This window comes from Pinus tabuliformis, chromosome 8, assembly GCF_031772625.1.
Source record: "Pinus tabuliformis cultivar Carrire ecotype Pingquan chromosome 8, CPIR1, whole genome shotgun sequence".
NCBI lineage: Eukaryota > Viridiplantae > Streptophyta > Pinopsida > Pinales > Pinaceae > Pinus > Pinus tabuliformis.
In genome coordinates, this window is record NC_142294.1 from 1,205,022,797 (window position 1) to 1,205,044,712 (window position 21,916).

General features: G+C 34.8%; 1 pseudogene; it reads left to right on the forward strand.

The window, feature by feature from the left end:
* Positions 1 to 4,201: 4,201 nt before the first annotated feature.
* Positions 4,202 to 7,599, forward strand: LOC149239690 (plasma membrane ATPase 1-like; annotated as a pseudogene).
* The last annotated feature ends 14,317 nt before the right edge of the window (positions 7,600 to 21,916 follow it).

The window sequence follows — 21,916 nt, forward strand, 5'->3', positions numbered from 1 at the left end:
ATATGTCTTACTATTCTATAACATAGCATAAATCTTGAAAGAGGAAAAGAAACAATTGAAGAAATAGAATGCATAACCCAATTAGAAAGGGCAAGCCAACCGCTTGTTTTGCAAAGGTATGTCTATGAGAACTATACAAATATGCTAATTTGTATTTAGAATATTAATGTTTACTATATATGCATTCTATTTTTACATATGTATGGTTCTATGGTTTTAATGTTCTTGTTCACTTTTTACTTCTAATTTGCACTAAATATATCTTACTATTCTATAACCTAGCATAAATCTTCAAAGAGGAAAAGAAACAATTGAAGAAATAGAATGCATAACCCAATTAGAAAGGGCAAGCCAACCACTTGTTTTGCAAAGGTATGTCTATGACAACTATACAAATATGCTAATTTGTATTTAGAATATTAATGTTTACTAAGGTATGTCTATGAGAACTATACAAATATGCCAATTTGTATTTAGAATATTAATGTTTACTATATATGCATTCTATTTTTACATATGTATGGTTCTATGGTTTTAATGTTCTTGTTCACTTTTTACTTCTATATGCTCTTTCAAATTGAACTAAATATATGTTGTTATTCTATAACATAACATAAATCCTGAAAAAGGAAAACAAACAATTGAGGAAATAGAGCGCATAACTCAATTAGAAAAGCAAGCCAACCACTTGTTTTGAAAAGGTATGTGTATGACAACTATACAAATATGCTATTTTCTATTTAAAATATTAATGTTTATTATATATGCCTTCTCTTTTTACATATGTATATTTAAATGTATATAAATTAGAAAATCTTGGACGAGTGGAGAAAGCACTAGTAGTAAGTCCCCCCAGACAATGCAGCAAGAAGACATGTACAGGTTACATATCATAATTTCTTTATTGATTTCTTATCACAAAATACATGTGATAATATCCACATCATATTGAAATGTGCATTTACTTGTGTTAGTCCAAGTGAAACAATCACAACAAAACTTGATTCAACAAATGTACAAAATGATACATCAAAAAGGTATGCATATGAAACACAACACTCTAATCTATTTTTACTTATTCAGTTTTTAGGAGAAACATAGCATTGTAGAAATGTTTATAGCAATTTATAACTAAGCAATTTTAATAGGCAAAAACAGATACTGCCAATTAAAGTATCAATTGAAGATCTCAATAGTCATAGAATTGGGCAGCTATTTGTTGGAGACATAATGGTTGTTTATACTGCATTCCTTGATAAAGCAAACAAATCACGTCAAATATTACGAGCTGATTTGACATATGCTCAAGGAATGATGACTATAACGTTAACTGTACCTGCACATTTAGTGGAGAGACATGAACAGAAAATTTTGCAAGGCAACAGCATCTCAATTACAAATTTCAGGATATTGCCTAAAACTGTTTATGATCGCGGTGACTGTGACAAAATAATTTTTCTTAATGAATCAAGTATCATAGAAACTGTACCTGAAGTTTGAAAAGAATATTTCTTCATTCCCAATACAACCATTAGGCAATTTGCAAACAAAAAAGAAATGTACCCAATTGGCACAATCGTTGCAGCTGTTACACTTGCCAAACGGGTTGGATTGCATTACATACTCCATATCAAAGATGGAGATTCTGAAAATGACAATGCAACTGTATGTATTTGCATGCTACTTATTCCTAATTTTCAGTAGATAACATGCATCACTTCAATATATAGTTATTGTAATTTGTCTATAGTTATTGTAATTTGTCTCTTGCACTTGCAATTTTTCAACACATACGAACAATGTATTTGCATATTACTTTTTGTATTTTTCAATAGATAACAATTTCTCTTTTGCAGTTGCAACTGTTTGACACGTATGAACAATTTTTCCTTTCAATGGAAAAACAATTGCAGAAAGGAGACTTCCCCCTCATCCTTTTCAAAAATTTAGCAAAAAAGGTAAACACAAAAGAAACAATATTCAGGGCATCAAAGTCAACGTTCATGACTGAACTTAACACGGATGCACTGAACAGTCTCAGAAAACTAACTACATCTACCTATGCTGTAAGTATAACAATAATGGTGTTTTTACTAGCTTTGCATTTGCCATGTAATAATGTAAATTAACGTTTGAATATTTTATAAATAGGTCGAAGGTATTCTGATGGCAACAAATCCATATTCAACTCCTTTCGAACCTGTTTATGCAATTTGTAACTCCCCAGTGAATTCATCCATAGTGATAACCAATGGAACAATTTTCTGTTCACAATGAAATGATAATTGCCCTTTCATCTACAAGAATTGTATAAATGCTGTAATAGAATCCATTACAAATAACTTTGTCCAGTGCATTATTAGGCAGCCCTTATTACATGACTTACTTCCTAATTTAAAAGCAATGTCATATGAGACATATTTGCAACAGAAAGCTACCACTGTTTACATGTTACGTGACTTCAAAATTCAGAGCAAGTTCACACTCAAAGAAGATAGTGAGCTATTACATGTCAACTAACAAATGGAAGGTACATCAACATATGCCTTAACATCTTTTGTCTCAAATATGTCCTCTCTTCAATTCACAATGTTATCATTTTATTATAACTAACTATTTGTTATACAGATTACAAAATCCAGGAACATGGCGGCCTTCACGTACACAGCAAATGCAAAAGTGATATGAATATATTTCTTCATATTATGGTCTTACTATAATAGAACTATTTAACTTGCAATTTCCACTCATTTATGAAGAAAATGTACTTTCAATATTTTAAATTCCATTGCTACTTCAAACCAAGAAGAGAAGATTTTAAATTTCTGTTGTCGGTTCAAATTTTAGTCATAATGAGCTTGTTGTAAGCCATCTTGTTTTGTTAGTTTTTGTTTCTTGGGTAATGTAGGTAACGGTTCAGGAAAGAAGGTTGGAAAGTCTTTATGCATGTGTGTTTGTACTGTTTCTGTTTCTGTCCTGTATTTCAAATGGAAGGCATTCTGCAACATGCTTGAAGCTTGACAATCAGACATTGTCTTGCCACCTTTTGTATTTATATTTTTGCTCCATCTTAAAAAGTACCGTGTTTGGTTTAAATTATATCGTTGAATACAACAAATGCAACATCAGATGAGCAATAATTTTGTATCTACGGCTTCTGAATGCGAACACCAAAGGTTCCATAGATTGATTAAACATGGTGCTTATTATCCATTGAAGTTAAATGACAAATTGTATATTGAATCGGTTACTCATTTCTGTTTCTTCCTATGTTATGCCTGAAAGCTATGAAGTTCTGGAGGTGGCATCTCTTATTTGTTTTTTTTCCCAATTTTCCCTAGTTTCAGATACATACACTGAAATGCTACATTGCAAAAATTAACTTCCATGGGCTTAACTGCCAGATTCCACCAAACTATTTAGCACTTTCAGCCTAGCCTCCTCTCTCTTTGCTACTCTGCTATACACGTTGGGTTGGATTATAGGGAATTGGAACCCTAGTGAACAGTTGTAATGGTACGTTCATCTCACTACAAAATCGAAATGCATAGATGTCCCAAGTATCAATAGCTGATTTAGTAGCTAAATATATCAAAGTATTAATAGCTTAATATCTGCTTTAATAGCTAAACCTAAATAATCCATACCTAGGATAGATCTATTAAGTATTAATAATTTATTTTCCCTGTATAGATCTATTAATTATTAATAATTTATTTAATTTGTTGTACTATGGCACTTTCTTCTATTAAATTAAGTACTGCAAACTACTTAGAAGCAATATGTTACCGTACCAGGTAAACTTTATAAATAGCACCAAATGGACTTTAAAATGAATTTATGTTGTTTGAAGATGGAATTATGGCATAGTGCTATACAAAATCTACTGATAACTAGCTATGATAAGAGAGCTTTGCTAATCAGCGGACAGCTCCGTACATTGCCCTCAAGGCACCACAGAGGTTTGTATTGCATTTGGTATTATTTTATTTTACCTATGTTTCTATTTATTGTTAACTATACAATTTGCTTAAATTTTTTGCATGTTATTAAACAGATGTGATCCAAAGTCAAACGTAGAGTTATATTTTCGAAGCGAATGCTACAGGGTGACTGCTTTGGGTAAAATCTAGTAGCACTACCAAGAAAGAATTTATCCCAGACACCATCTGAATATGCCATAGATCTGAAGAGTGCTGACATGGTTTCCAATTTACAATCTGAAGAGTGCTCACATGGTTTCCAATCTACAAAGCGCGAAGGAGAGAATGGCCGATATACATTTCTGGTAACTTCCACAGAATTTGCAAACGTCCAGCTGAGTAGTGATGTAGAGAATGACTGATATACATTTCTCTGGTTAACTTCAACAGATTTCTCAGATTCCTCTCACGCTGGTGCCCTACCTGCATTAACTACGTTTGCACTAAATCTGGAGTGATCTGCATAACTGCATCAAGTACAACGACTTGTGAAAGGGGATGGGATCCATGTCCATAGATGGATAACTCTGATTTTCATTAATTCCAATTTCGATATAAAAACACCAAAGGGTGAAACGTATCACTCAGGTCAAATCTCTATTTCTAAATTAATTCAAATTTCGAATTCAAAAAACGAGAAGTTCCTGGCTTCGCTCGGCTGGCTCAAATCCCCATTTTTAGAGATTAACGTTCAAATGCATGGCCCATATTTTCTCTGTTTTTGAAAACTCTTGGCTATTTACACCACAAATATCATGTTGTTACTTTTATATGTTCTATTTTTTTTTTTTCTATGGTGTTTTCTTCTCTGCAAGGGCTTTTCCTAGTCGGACCTACAATGCGTACATTTAATTTATCAAACATGTCTATCTGCCTGTCTTGACTCTTCAACATGCTTGCATAATATACCCCCATTGATCAATCCAGGAACTAAACACATATCTTTAAATTGTGGCCATTCCTTCTGATAATTGTATTTTTTTGGCAAATTGGTCATGGTTATTCTTTTGTTTTTTCATCATTAATAATATTTGCTAGTACTGTTGCTAATTTTGTGTTTTCCGTGTTCGTTTGATAGTAAATAGTAGTGTGGCATTTGGTCTCTCCCATTGGATATCGTTCCCCTCTATTGTATTTTTAGTAGTTCACAGTATTACTTCATCCTTATGGTTCCTATGCATATTATCGGAAAAGAAGATGGCTTCTTGTTCTATCGTGTCACAATATTTCTCTCTTGTAGCCAGTATCAGTCAGGGCATACCCTATCCACTCTTTTTAGTTGAGGCTTTAATCATGTAAATTGTATCTTTGCAGGGAAAACCTCCTGACTGGCAAGATTTTGGTGGTATTCTAACATTGCTTGTTATAAACTCTACCATAAGTTTCATAGAGGAAAACAATGTTGGCAATGTTGTTGCAGCACTGATGACTCGGCTGGCTCCAAAGAGCAAGGTCTGTTCACTATCTTTTGTATGAGTGGCAGCCCCCATATTTTCAGTTTTCTATCCTTGGTTTTGCGGGGAAGCATGCAATTGGATGTTCAGAATCCTCTTAAGATCATGGCTGCTGCAGTTTTAAATTCCTTAGCCAATGACTTAAGACTTTGAACTTAACAAGTTCTCATAGATGGACAATGGAATGAAGAAGATGCAACAGTGCTTGTTCCTGGTGACATAATCAGCATCAAACTTAGAGATATTATTCCTGCGCATGCATGTCTTCTTGAAGGAGATCCTTTAAAGATTGATCAGGTCTTAATCCAATCCTTTTCTTTACTTCTTATTTCTGATTACAAGTGTTGGAATTTTAGGTATGCTTTTATATGGTTTCTGGGATTAACTTCGACTGTTTTGGTACTTTTCCTGAGCCACGTTTTATGACAATATTTTTGAATGTGTGTAGTCTGCCCTCAGTGGTCAGTCATTACCAGTAACAAAGGGTCCTGGCAATGGGGTTTATTCTGGCTCTACTTGCAAACAGGGTGAACTTGAATGTGTTGTCATTGCTACTGGGGTCCATACCGTTTTTGGTAAACCAGCACATATTGTCAATAGTACAAACCAAGTTGGCCACTTCCAAAAGGTTGGTATTTATTCTGGACTTCTGATTCTTTTTTTGTCCTTTCTCTTATTTCATAAATACATAATTTTTGGTGATACTGCAGTTGTACCAAATTGGCTAGTTAGGGTCCATGGTAATATTGGATGATCCAGTACTGTTAGTTTCCTTCAAACAAGTATCAATTACTAATTGTTGTCATGAATAGGTTTTCACGAAAGGATATGACAAGGATGTTGTTGTCCTGATGGCTGCAAGAGCATCCAGAACAGAGAATCAAGATGCCATTGATGCAGCAATTGTTGGGATGCTTACGGATCCTAAGGAGGCAAGTATTTTTTTTATGTCATCATATTAAATTTTAGTTGATAAGCAGGCCTGTGCTTATTTCATTGATTTGTATCTTTTGTTGTGGCTTTTAACATCCATGCATCTAAAAGGCGCGGGCAGCCATTCAAGAGGTCCATTTTCTTCCTTTTAATCCAACTGACAAGAGGACAGCTCTCACTTATATTGACAATGAAGGGAAAATGCATCAAGTTAGTAAACGTGCTCCAGAGCAGGTATTGTTCTTTGGAAGTTTGACCTTCTTCATTAGACTTGGTAATGGGCTGTATTGTTTAGAAAGTGCTTCAAAACTTATTTGTACACATTCTATTAAAACTGAAATGACCAAATACCTTCTGCTAGATTCTTAACCTCGCACATAATAAGCCACAAATTGACTGGCGAGTTCATACAGTTATTGACAACTTTGCTGAACGAGGACTTCGCTCTCTTGCAGTTGCATATCAGGTTAATAATATGGCTTCTTTTGCTTTATCCGTGGGCTAAATCTTCCCAGTAAGTTCTTCTTGTTGATTATGTATATCTTTATAGCTATCTCAAAATCTTTGCAGCAAGTTCCAAAGGGCAGGAAGGAGAGTCCAGGAGGGCCCTGGCATTTTATTGGATTGATGCCTCTTTTTGATCCCCCACGCCATGACAGTGCTGAAACAATCACAAGGGCTCTTAATCTTGGTGTAAATGTCAAAATGATCACAGGTATGGTGAGGTTATGTTGTCATCAGTTTCACTACTGTTTTTGTAATGCAACGAGCCAACATTTAACTATTTACTTGCAAATGTTCATCAGGAGATCAATTGGCTATTGCCAAGGAGACAGCTTGCCGACTGGACATGGGTACAAACATGTATCCATCATCCTCTTTACTAGGTCAGGACAAAGATGAATCAATTGCAGCTTCGCCAGTTGATGAACTGATAGAGAAGGCTGATGGTTTTGCTGGTGTTTTCCCTGGTGAGCAACAATTATCTTTTACTTCTGTGTTTTTTCAGATACTTTTATTTTTTCATTTCCTTAATTAGTGTTTGATTCCATATCCTTCCTGATTTTGACTGGTCATTGCAGAGCATAAGTACGAGATTGTTAAACGATTGCAGGCTAAAAAAGGCAGACATAGGAATTGTTGTTGCTGATGCAACTCATGCAACAAGAAGTGCTTCTGACATAGTCCAGTCAACAAACTGGCCCCATAGCTATTTTGTTACTATGTAATATTTGCATCCACTGTGAAATGATTTACGGCTGAGAGTACCTGCCTGCCTTGAGCGACTTATATGAATCACTGGTTTTAAGGTTTAAACATCGATTTATATGAATTATTGGTTTTAAGATTTAAAGATATTTTTCAGTCTAGGCAATTAATTTTTCAGTCAAGATTGAACAGAATGTTTATTTGTGGTTGAGCATTATTGAAAGGGATCACTTTGTATCTCCAAACCCTGTTCCTAAATGATTTTCTGCATTTCTGTTTAGCATCTTCATTCAAATAAAGCTTCTTTAAGTTCATAATCGTTCTTGTCATACCTGGACAGATGGATGCAAATGGTTGCTGCTTTGCAGCATGTAGGCCAGTCAACAAACTGGCCCCATAGCTATTTTGTTACTATGTAATATTTGCATCCACTGTGAAATGATTTACGACTGAGAGTACCTGCCTGCTTTCAGCGACTTATATGAATTACTTATTTGTGGTTCACTCCATTTATTCCTTGACCTCTGCCTCCCATCCTTTGCAGACTTGGAACAATTTCTGCCAGGCCAACTTTTCCAAGTTCTGCAATTCCCTGCAGACCCCGACAGGGACTACTGCCACTACAGTGGCTCCTTGTTTAATATGATGGTATTTATGTCGCTCTGAGCAGAAAAAGCACAAAAGCATACAAAAGCAGTTATTTTTTTATTTAATAGGACCGTATTTGCATTTTTTTGAAAAGAAAAAGCACAAAAGGACATCGTTATACTTTAAAAAATTATTTTCCACTGTTTTGAAACAAGGGTTGAATATGTGTTTCTATGCATAAATTTGTCCAAAAAAATTATTAGTATCCCTATGGAAAAGTTAAAATTATTAAATAATAAATTATAATTAATTGAGGATAGGTTTGGTTAACAAACTTTACCGGTGGTGGTTGTGTCTTGTTAAGGGAGGAGACATGCTAAAAAGTCTAGTTAGCTAAGTGCTAATGTAGCCGAGTGCGATTCTTAGGTGACTTTGACGGATTAGATGCACCTAGGTTGCAGCCTTAGCTAAATAAATATCAATCTGATGCAATGGATACATGTTCTTGATGCTCACTTTGTTCAAATACATGTAATCAATGCACAATATGACACTACCATCCTTCTTCCTTATGAACATTGCTTGTGCACCCTAAGGTGACACAATTGACCTTATGTATCCTTTATAAAGCATTTATTTAAGCTACAAATTCAGTTCAACCAACTGCAGAGTACTCATCATGTATGGTACCTTAGATATTGATGCTTCTCTTGGAATCAACTCTATGAAAAAGTCCACCTCTCTATGAGAACGCAACTCTGGAATCTTTGCAGGAAAGACATCCTAAAACTATTGCAAGATAGGATACATCTTCAGGATTTCCTCATCCTCAACATCCTTCCCTTTGTCACTGAAAATATGCACTTCAAACAAAAAACATGCTTTCCTGTGGTTGTGCTTTTCTTACATAGTTGTATCTATTCTCACTGATGTAGGCTTCTTCTTTCCCTACAGGACTCTCTTTTACGCATCATCATCTAGACACTCATTGGCCTTTTCATAACAATCCACTTTGGTCCTGTCAATGAACAATCAATCCATGCCCAAAAGCATACTATATGAACCCAAAGGAATCATATGATGTGTTGAGTTAGGCATACCATTTAACTCAAATGCACAAGATCTCACCCAATGATGAGCTCTTCTCTTGGTCCCTGTAGCCAATTGCACCAACCAAGATTCTGCATGCACTTCTTTATTCAACTAACACTTATCCACTAGTTTAGGAATGATATAACTATAATTTGATCCAATATCAATAAAAATATAAACAAATTGATCACAAAGGTTATCTTCCATCTCGATAATGGATGCCTAATGATCTTCCTACCTATTATCCATTGTTGCATAAATCCAAGGAATACTCTAACCAACATCTCCAACTGTCTGTGCCTCTTGAGAACTGTAAATATGAGGCTTTCCACCTTGGTGTGATGGGAACTCATTCATATGATGCTCTCCACCACAAGTCCAACACCTCAAAGGACACCCATGTCCTCTCTCAACTGCATTGAACTTCTTATAATGTGCTACATTTTTCTTATCACTTTCATCCTGAGGTTTGCCTCGCTTCTAAGGCCACTTTCCTTTAGTCTTTCCATTCCCTTTCTAATCATGCTTGAGCTCAGACTTACGATTTGACTACTCATAACAATGCTTCAACATTCTTATGGCTTCCTCCAATGACTGAGGCTCATCAAACTCAATCCAGTCTTTGAATGCTACTAGTAACCTACTAATGGACCTTTGAATATTCGCTTTATCATCTTTAATATAAGGCACATAGCTCAATAGCTCCAAGAAACTATTAGTACTCTCATGATTTTTCATAGAACCCATCTTCGGCTCACAGAATTCCTTGTCCCTTTCATCATCGTATCTCAAACTCATCCCAAATCAACTCCTCTTCTCTAATTCATTTGACATGTTTCACATCTTACCACCAGGTATCTTCTTTTCCTTTGAGACTGAAGGTAGCTATCTTGGCTTTCATGTTCTCTGAATACTCGTGAAATCTAAAGAACTTGTTCATCCCAAGTAACCATGCTTATGCATATTATGAATTCTTCATATCTCCATCAAATGTAGGAGGCTTGGCTTTATTGAACTTCTCTGGAAAAAATCCCTTCTCACTCCTGTATGGATGCTGGTGATAATGGTGATGTTGTCTCCTAGAACTGGGGCTAGAATAGAATCCATGAGTACTAGCCCTCCTGTCAGGTGTATACAAAGATATGCCACCTATGATTGTATCATCTTTGTACATCACGTGGCTTCTCTTAGACTTACTACCATATGCCCCATTTTTCTTCTCTTCCTGACTATCTCCATGAATGATACCCATTTGTCCCTACTTCTACAAATATGAAAGGCTTTAAAGAATCACTACATTGATCTCTACCTACTTTTCCCGAGCCCTTGCAATTATTTCTTTTGCCTCAATCAACTTGTTACTATCTCCCTTTCAACTTCGAATCTCTACCCTCACACTCCTTAGTGTATTTGCTAGATCAGGAGAATACTCTTCTCCTCACTTCCCAACTGACCTTTACCATTGCATAGAATTCACATCAAGCCTATAAGGGGAGATATGTGAACTGTAAACCACCATTCTTCTCTTCATCTTTGATCTTTTGTTTCCTATAAACATACCATGTTAGATAAACCAAATAAAAGGCATAATAAAATCATACCTTAGTGTATCTTAGGGGAGGCTATCACATCTGCACAATTCAATTCGTAAATGTGATTTCTACACGTGCATGTTATTTATCTATGTGTTTGTTATGCATGCATTGTTATGGTTATGGTTATCAAGTAGGCAGATAGTATAAGGCATGATAACAAAAAATTGTAATACTATCTGCCTACATGATAACCATAACCATAAAAATGCATGCATAACAAACACATAGATAAATAACATGCACGTGTAGAAATCACATTTACCCTAAGGTCCAATGTTGCAACCTCGCTTTGATACCACCTTGTAACACTGATATCATAGGAAAGGTTGCAGGGAACGGAACTGCTATGATACCAATTTATGGTACCAAATATCACCCAGAGAGAACGAAATCCACTATGATACCAATTTGTAACAACCTCCTCCCACATTTACCCACTTTTAAAAGCTCTCCAAGGTAAACATGAGTTGAGCGCTAATATCACATGACCCGACCTTCAAGTTCCAGTTATGGAATTGGGGCCTACAAACTGGAACACATATTACCACCCCTCAGGGACACTAGATCACTCAACAACATGAAAACTGCCCCTGGTGATCAATCCCTGAGTTGGAACTCATTTTCACATGGTTGACACCCCAAGCGCACCCATAAGCCTTCATGCATGCGGTTATGACATAAATATTCTAGTTATAAGCATATGGTCATGAGATCTATGCCACATTTCAGGGATGGCCTGTAGGATATTACCTAGAAGTGCCTAGAGCCTTCCAAAATCAGTTCTAAGATGGTAACACGTCTAAATAATGAATGCAAAGGCTAGAACTCACTTAAAACATGCCAATCTCATGACAAAAAAAATTCAAACATGTAGTAAACATAGAAGCTATAGGCCATGAATGCATATTTGATCATGTTTGTCTTAACTTCTTTAAATAATCATCATTAAGGCCCAATGCCCTCGCAAGTTAGTTGTAACAACTTGTTATCCCATGCATTAATCAATCATTCAACAACTTGTCAAATCATGAACGAAATCCATAAAAACAACACATCATCTAACCAAGGATATAACTAGAAGATAGAGAAAATAGAAACCATGACAAATCAGTTATAATATCAACATAACAACCAATACATATGATCATTAATCACAATAAGAAAATATCTCATATTAACATATGCAAATTCCAACCAAGTTAGGGACTTCCACATACCACCCGACCTTAGATTAGTTGAAACAAAATACCTCTTTAGTGAATCACCCCCACGACATATTCCAAGCATAAATGTGGGATCATATGGGTTAACTCAAAATAGAACCAACCAGGGCTTCGTGAGGTCAAACCACCTCAACCCTGAACCATAGGTATTTCACCTAATTGGTCTAGAAATCACTAATACCAACCAAATTTGTCTCTTCCTAGAATGTCTAGGGATCTAGGGATTCTACATCAACCCATAGCCTCTAGGGAACCCAAGTTGTTACAAGTTTCCAGAGGTCTCCCATCTCATCCCATAGCCTTTAGGGAACCCAAGTTGATCTAGGGCTCCATAGATTCTATCCCAACTCACAACCATAGGGAATTTGAGAACTAATAATAAATCCAAAAGGGGAACCCATTGCATCATTGCTATCTACAAAATGGAAATACAAGGTTGAAACCATTGTCAATTCTGACAAATTTCCATGCCAATGACAAAAAATAACCAAAGAACCACATGCATATACTATGGATCTAAATCTCAACAAGGAAATGACACATGAAACCTGCTACCTGCAATGTATGCTTATTGCAGTTGTTGGTCCAATCTTCTTTTTTGCCGCCCATCAATCCCTTGCTTTTCCTTTGCTTGATTTCTCCAAGTTCAAGTGAATGCTTGGATGCTCCAAAAATGCTCTAAGTGTGTAAGAGTGTATGAGAGTGTAAGAGTGTGGATGGAGAGAACCTAAAATGAACAGACAAAATTTGTGAACTATTTCTTTCATGCCTTTTTATCACTCATGTCTCCTTTTTCTTTCATTTTCATCATTTTCTATCTAATTTTACTTGCATGCATATATGTGTCTCTTCATCTTCCTTTTCCCCTATTTTCCTTTATTTCCTTAATTAAATTTCCATTTATTGCCTCTTGGTCATTGCCAATTCCTTTTCCAATTTCCATAGCCACTAATAAACCATAAGTGATGCCCACTATAATGGATTCCAACTATTCAGCTTGGAATACATGTCCCATGACCTTTGTTCTATTTTATTTACATGGAAAACAAACTAGGGGCTATTAAAACATCATTCAAGGTCTCTTTTATGATTTTATCACATTAAATACTACATATCGACCTTCCTTTTACGTGCCCTTTAACCCCATGTAACAAGTCAAACCCATGTAATAACCCATACACAAATAAGTGACTCATTATCTTACATTACGAAAATTTGTATGGTTTAATTATATGGGAAAACTTTCACACTCCAACAAAGTTAAAGGTATTTCTACTTTCATCACTCCTCATCAATGGATTAAATCTACAACATAAATTTTTTAGTCTTCAAGTTGTTGAAATCAAATCTTAGCACACATGTGAATACAATTAAAAATTTGGACAAACATACAACACAAGTGTGCAATGTTGATAAAAACATATTACAAGTTTATTAAAGGGATATCCATCTATACACATGCCACCTTCTCTCACAACTAGAAAAATAGTAAAATCTCTTCATGGGTCATGCATGCCTATATTGAGATTATTATTCTTTGTATCCTAGAGGAACCCAACAACCTGTGTGACATGTAACTACTAGTAAACCTCTTGAGGTTTGTTCTATCCTCCTGTCTATAAAATGGGTCACAAACGGGAAGATTTGAACCTTGGATCTATCAGTTTTCACATATTTCACATTACTTCGATCACAAATTGAGTTTCCCCCCTTGGATTCCTGTGTATAAATTATGACCAACAAGTATACATCTAACATTTTTGTGAATTAGAATAATATTTAACTCAATGATATCTCAAGATAAAATCTTCTCATATATGATACCAACTATTAGGAAAAGAACACAGGGATATACTAATGTAAAAGGCTTCTAGTAAACCACTAGACATAGACTAAGTAGTAGAAATGAATGTGGATTCAAGCAACATAGATCCATGGGAATAAAGAAAAAAGAGATGCTTCAATATAACAACTTTCCATGCAATACATAAAAGGAATAGAGCAAGTCATAAAGGGACATCCCACCTCACCCAAGTCGGTTTCATCAAATTTAACATGTTTTCCTTTCTTTTATACGTATGATAACCTCTTTCAAAAGTTGAACCCAATTAAATCACTAACATATCATCCATTGTAATAATTACAATTAACGAGCTTCTCATTTTATTAATATAAACATTCCACACAACAAAATATTTAAAGGTATTTTCACTTCCAAAATTATTGAGGAAATCAGGGCTTGAGACTTCTTCCTAGAATTCAAGACCTATTGTGATTCTATCATCATTTTGTTAGCAAGGGTTATAAATGGCCAACGTTTTGCAACAACTTTACTCCATATAGAAGCTTCACACAATTACGAAGCTAGGCCAAATTGAGCCAATTTAACTTTAGCAACATTCATGGGTGAACTTGCAAACAATGTTAGTTTTCAATTTAGTCTTTGGTTATGAGTTGTGCCTTGTTAAGTTTATGAAAGTGAGGTGTTTTTATTTCTCCCCTTCCGGGCTCAAGAATACTTGATGGCATCCTCATACTTGCTCTTGTGCTCATGTGTACACTCATGGTTGTGAAAAAATGGGAGGGTATGTGTGAAAATCAATATAGGACTTTTGAGGAAGGCTTCTTAATTAGTTCTCCACTCAGTATTCCCATTTAGATCCTATATAATAAGATGTGGTGACATGCTTTCAAACAAAACTACTTTCGTCATATATGTTCTCAATTCTAAGAAGCCCTTTGAGGTAAGAAGATGTATGCCTAAGCCCACTAACAATAACATAAGATTGATTAATTCAAGTATAACTTCACAAAAACACTATTAATTTATCTCCTTAATCCTTGAAATACTTTGTTTATTCATATCAATACAAGTGGCATATCTATTGTCACAATTTTATCACAAGAAGGAGAAATGGTGATGGAGCAAAGGTATCTTGTCTCCTGTTTTCCAAGTGTCACTAATATAATACTAAATTTGAAGCTAATAGGGATTGTAGACTAATAATGTATTTCTCTCCACAAAGCAAATATTTTCAGATCTAGATTATGTAAATATGGGCATTGTCAGTTGATAAGTACTTGAGACAAAACTAGCTTATAATGTTGGCTATGAAAATGAAATTTTATATGCACTCTTTGGAACCTAATATGTAATGTATCTAGACTCTATCATTTGTGTAACATTGAGAGTATAAGTGAAAGAATCACATAGAAATGGCATGTAACGTCACTAAGCAATCTCCTTAACATGTCATATGTAAACTACATATAGAAAGGGCACACAACTATGAGATTATGCCAAAATGCACCAATTTGACTTAGTGTTATCACGGGAAAAACCATAAGTAACATTTATCAAAAAAATTTATTCCAAATAGAGTTATATCTTCCTCTAGAGTAGGTCCCCTAATGACCACAATGATATCTTGAAAATTGATAAAATAGGTTTGCTACAAGGATACAATGAGTCATTTTAAATAAGGACAGTACTATCAATGCATATTGTCATTTTCAAACAAATAAGGCTTCATATTTTTCCCAAATAATGTGACAATTTTCAATGCCTTTTTCCCTCTAAACAATGAGTGACCAACGTTTCATGTCATATCACAACTATCAACATCAGACAAAATGGAAATGTGACCATGAAACTAAGCCAAAATGAACCAATCTAACTTTCACACATGTATGGATGAAAGTGCATTGAGGAATATTTCTCTCAAAGTGCCAATGAATTTAAAGTTTCTCTTCTTTGATAAGTTTATACTTAGTGAACTATCTTATGCCAAATTTATTCTTATAAATGCCCACTGTAAGGAATGACAGTGATATCATCTCAAATCAAGCTATTTCCTTTAGTAGATGGTGTCAAATTTGATGACTTTATTTGTTATAAAATTTGAGCATGGATGTGCCAATGGAATACACATGCAAAAAACCACCCAACAAAAATTGACTAAAAAAATAAAATGAGAACTCAAAGAACATGGTCGGGGACCAAAAATGAGACATTTTGTTGCACCATTTATCCTAAATTGGTAAAAACAATAGAGCGACCTGTAAAGGGCCATCCCATAAAATACAATGCACCCACCTTTCCTTTGTACACCCTCTAACCTAACTAAATTGGTCAAGCCCATGTAGTAACCCACGCAAATAGGTCATCCATTCTGTTGCATAGTAAAAATGCTTACAATTTCATGATAAAAAACTTTCCACACTGTGATGGAGCTAAAGGTAATGCTATATCCAAAACTCCTCTTCCATAGATTGAATTAATAACATAATCCTTGAGTCTTCATGTTTTTTCACCTCAAATCCACCCTAAGATGTATCTTTCTTCAATTTAGGAACTTGGAAAAATGGAAATGCAAGACTAACTACAACAAAAGGACAAACATTGAAGAAACACGTGTATCTAGCTGCAAGCTTGGGACAAACAAACAACGCCCATGAGTGTGCACCTGCAGCGTTAGTAAAAGCATATTATGAGTTTATTGAAGGCGTATCCAACTATATATATGGTGCATTCCCTCACAACTAGACAACAAAATCTCCTCTTCATGGATCATGCACACCTACGTAGGAATTATGACCAACATGTAAACATTTACACATTATACGAACCATTAAATTCTTCAACTCCATTCTCTCCTAATAAAAAATCTCCTCATCTTTGAACCAATGATTAGAAAATAAATGCAAATATATTTGAATGGGAAACACATGTAGTAAACCACCAAATATAAATTAACCTATGGAAGGAAAGATGCATTTAACTAACATGGATCGATGGGAAAAGAAGAAATCTTTCATCACAACAACTGCCATTGTAACATGTACAAAGAACATAGTAGGCCATAAAGGGGCATCCCACCTCACCCAATCTCCCATCAAATACAACACATCTACCATCCTGTTATACACACTCTTGCCTGGTCTAGCAAATTGAACCCAATCAAATCACCAATAGATCAACCATTCTAATAGCTACATTTAGCATGCTTCTTGTGCCATTATAATAAACTTTCGCCATAGCCACATAGTTAAAAGGAATTTTCACTTCCAACATAATTAAGGAATCTAGGATTCAACATTTGTCCATATAATTCTGCACCCCCCCCCTCTTATTTTGGCATGTTTTTACTAGCAAGGTTTGTAAATGGCCAAAATTTCACCACAACTCAACTCCATAGAGAAATTGTATGCAGTTATGAATATAGGCCAAATCGAACCAATTTAATTTTAACCACATTCATAGGTGAACTTGCAAACATAGTTGGTTTCAGACTAACTTTCTATTGTTAGAGGTGGCTTCTTGGGTCGATGAATGCAAGTCATTTTCATTTCCCCCTTTAGCGCTAAAGTCACTCTAATGGCATGCTCATGCTTTCCCCTATGCTCGTGTGTGCACTTATGGTTGCAAAAACTTGGTTGGGGCTGGGTGCAAAGCCATAGCAGAGTTTCAAGGAATAGATGCTCTCGACTCATGGCCTCTATATTGATACTACACAATGCTTCCCATCCCTATTCTTCTCATCAAAGTTCTCAATACTGAGATATGATGACACACTCACAAATGAAGCTATCATCTTGATATATGCTCTCAATTCCAACCAATCTTTCAAGATCACGGGGCCCTCAGGAAGCACATTTGAGTTTTATCCTTTTCTAATATCATCAAATGGCTAACGCATATGTATGGCTTGAACTTTTTGTCATAATTCAAACCCATGAAGAAATGGAATGTAGTTATGAAATTATGGCCAAATTGGGATAAGATAAATGTTACACCCTTGATATGAGAGCTTGCAAATCACATCTAACTCCATCATCACTATGGATCCCAAGAAGGTGGAGGTAATTAAGGAACAGGGAACCTTGATGAATATCCCAAGGTAGTAATATTTCTTGGCTTCTCCGATTAATATAAAAGATTCGTTGAAAACTTGTGTGATATTTCCAAAGCCATTGCTAGCATCACTTAAGAGGCTTTACGCTTTAGTGGTGACAGAGCATAGATATCTTTATCTTATCTTTAATAGGTATCACTCGGAAAACAACGAAAGCGGAGTTGTTACAAATTTTAAGCTAATACAACCCACGAAGAGAGAACTCAGATCCAGCTTACATAAGGATGAGACATGTTGTTCCATGAGTACATTGAGACCACACTAAATTGTGAAGTTGGTAATGAAAATGCAGTTGCAGATGCATTGTTTGGAACCTAGTACGTGATGTATTTACTGTTCATGGAACGTTGGGAGGATAAGCGAAAGAAGCGTAAGAAAATGACGCACGATGTCGCCAAGCAATCAACAAAGTAACCATTGCCCTTTGCATTTTGCAATAGAAGACGACATTAACGCATAACCGAGAAAGAAAGAAGTTGGACTTTTGATGTGACAGGACCACGTAAACCGATAAAGAGTTTCACACGAGACTCGTGAGAGTCATTTAATGAATCACGTGAAAATGGAAGACCCTGATGATGTAGGTGGAAATTCTTGGAGGGGAGGAAAATGAAGGAGGATATTGTTTAATTTATTTTAAGTATAGATTTAATATAAATTTAGAGGATTAAATTTTTTCACTGGTAAAATTTTTTGGAGTCTAAAATATAATGTATTATTTTTCATTATCTAAATTGTATTTTTTAATGTTAAATAAAAAATTTAACCATAAAACTTTAAATAAATATGAATTTGATATCGACATAAATTAATAAAAATAGACATTTCTCTTTGAAATATTTTTGAAAAGTATAAGATTTAAACTATGATTTGCACATTCTTTTAAATTATAGTGGCCATTATTTTTCTATTTAAAACATAATTTTTAATTGTATTTAAGAAAAAGATAAACTTACACATCCCATAAAACTGAGTTGTAAAATAAACCTAAAAACTAAAAAATATTGACCAACCTAATTATATGTTTACTATAAACATATAGTAAACAAGGTAACAATCCTGCATTATGTGTATTGATTCCCTTAATCATTACAACATTAAGGGTAAATCATATCCACTAAAAAAGAAGTGCGTATTTTCCTTTCGCATTTCTAGATTATATCCAGTCAGAAGGAAAGAGAGTATGCTTGAGACCTAGAGATTATGCTCAATCACCACTCGAAAAATTGTGGAAGTGTGACATCTTCAAGGGGAAGTAGACGTATTTGGGCAATGCCCTTTCAAAGAAAGGGATTATGGGGAACAAAGAAGGTTGGGTGGACGCATGTTTCATATTATCTAATTAATTAACCGGTTGGTTTGAAAGCTGTCTGTGCCGGTTGGTTTGAAAGCTGTCTGTGTGAGCAATTGATTGATGTACTGTAAAGGCAGTTTTCTTCTCCACCTCCACGTCCAGAAAGGCAGTTTTACATTTTAATGGGTGATTTTTTTTTAATGGTTCATTAATAAAATATAAGAGTTAAGTTAATTCGATGCAGGTTTTATGAATATTTTCGGAATCTAACGAATATAATCACAGGAACAAACAGTAGCAAACCCAATTGTTTCACCTCCCTCTGTTTCTCAAATATCAAAATATTCCTCAAATCTATAATAGCATAAAAATGGCCGAAAATAAACCATAAAGAATTAACATGCGACAATAAGAGTCATTAATATTTATGAATGCTATTGATTCTGAAGCAAACAAAAACCAAAATCAGCATTCAGTCCTGGCTAGCACTTTTTATGATAGAATAATCAAAGGAACAATGTGAAGAATATCAGTAAGACGGTTTATTATTTATATGGGCGCTTTGCACCAAGTTAATGAAACTATAATTTCCATGACACCAGAATATATCCGTCCCAGTGAGAATTGAGATCCTTCAAAACCCAAATCAATAATTTGGCTAAAACCATAACTGCAATTGAAGAGGCCCAACTTTACTCAATCCACAAGTTATCATCTCCCCCTTATCATCACCAGCGTACTCTCTTTGGCCCCAGAATGGCTTCTGGGATAATTCCAATTGCGTTTGAACAAAATCCTGTGCATCCTGCTTGAAATAATCTATCAAATCAACTAGGTTCAGTGTTTCCACATTTTGCACCGAGTAGTCGTTGTCACCAGTAACTAGGTTCAGTGAGTCCACATTTTGCACCGAGTAGTCGTTGTCACGAGCTCTGATGTTGCTGCTGCTGCAATCGGCCTCCTTCCATTTGATCTTTTTTCTTGAAACCAGACTGTGCTGATCACGATCTTTGGAGTTGAATTTTTTCTCCTTCTGATGGTCTTGACCGTTAGCTGCATTATGGTCTTTGCAGTACTGTTTTCCTCCAAGAGTGAAGAGATTGTTACAGGCTAGGCATTTATACCTCGCCTGCAAGGCCTTGGAGGAGCTGTTGTCGAAATATCTGAACTTTGTATTCTCTGAACGGCAGGTTGAGCAGATGGGCTTGGCTGGGGACTCTTTCAGAGCTCTTCTCAGCTCTCGATACGCAGCCATTTCGTTGAAGCAATACGGCAGACGAATTTTGTAGGCGCCGTCTCCTGATTCTATGATCTCTGCTTCTGGAACATGATTCACAATAATTTGTAAAACGCTCTTATCCATAGTTAGTGATCTGTGACACACGTTGATGCTTTTCGCTGAACGTTGAAGTTGAAGTTGAATGGTGTGACTCTGTGAGGGGTGGTGGTGGTGAATTTATAGAGCGCGGTTTGTCATCCCCGTCATTCAAGGCTTTTCTGTGATTTTCTTGATGACCAATCAATGGAAAGTTGAAATTCTTTTTCGCTTACACAAAAACGCAAAAAAGCACAGAAACGCACAAAAGGAGTTATTTAATACGATGGTATTTGTATCGCTCTGAGTGGAAAAAGCACAAAAGCATACAAAAAGCAGTTATTTTGTTATTTAATAGGACCGTATTTGCATTTTTTAAAAGAAAAAGCACAAAAGGACATCGTTATACTTTAAAAAATTCTTTTCCACTGTTTTGAAACGAGGGTTGAATCTATGTTTCTATGCATAAATTTGTCCAAAAAAATTATTAGTATCTGTATGGAAAAAGGTTAAAATTATTAAATAATAAATTATAAAGAAAATTGACAAGTTTTATTAACATAATTAATTGAGGATAGGTTTGGTTAACCAACTTTATCGGTGGTGGTTGTGTCTTGTCAGGAGAGGAGACATGCTAGAAATTTTAATTAACTAAGTGTTAGTGTAGCCGAGTGTGATTCTTAAGTAACTTTGACGGATCAAATACACCTAGGTCGCAGCCTTAACTAAGTGCTAATATAGCCGAGTATGATCTTCAGATGATCTTAACACCTTAAATGTACTTATGTAACTGCTCATCAAACCACAGGTCAAACTTAAAGAATAAAAAACAACTAAACAAACACAACTAAATCTATAAAAAAAATTGACTAAATATATGTTGAAGCCATGTCAACGAACAATTTCTGAAAACCAAAATTGTCAATACAAACCAGATAAATATTATTTAAAATAAGTTCGTGCATGAATTTAGTGTTATCTCTTATAATATAGTGTTTTTGGTTTTTTTTTTTTTTAAGTTTAAATGAATCCCATTATCATTACATTTTCATTATATATATATATACATATATATAATTTTTTAAATAATTTTAATCTATGTTTATAAATAAAATTCAATTTTTCATTAAAATATTTTAATTTTATAAAAACAAAATTATTTTTATTATTTTATATTATTAAAATAATTTACATATATATAATTTAACAATCTTTATTATTTTATATTATTAAAATAATTTATATATATATATATATATATATATATATATATATATAATTTATGAATGTTAAAGTATTTTATAATTTTTATTTA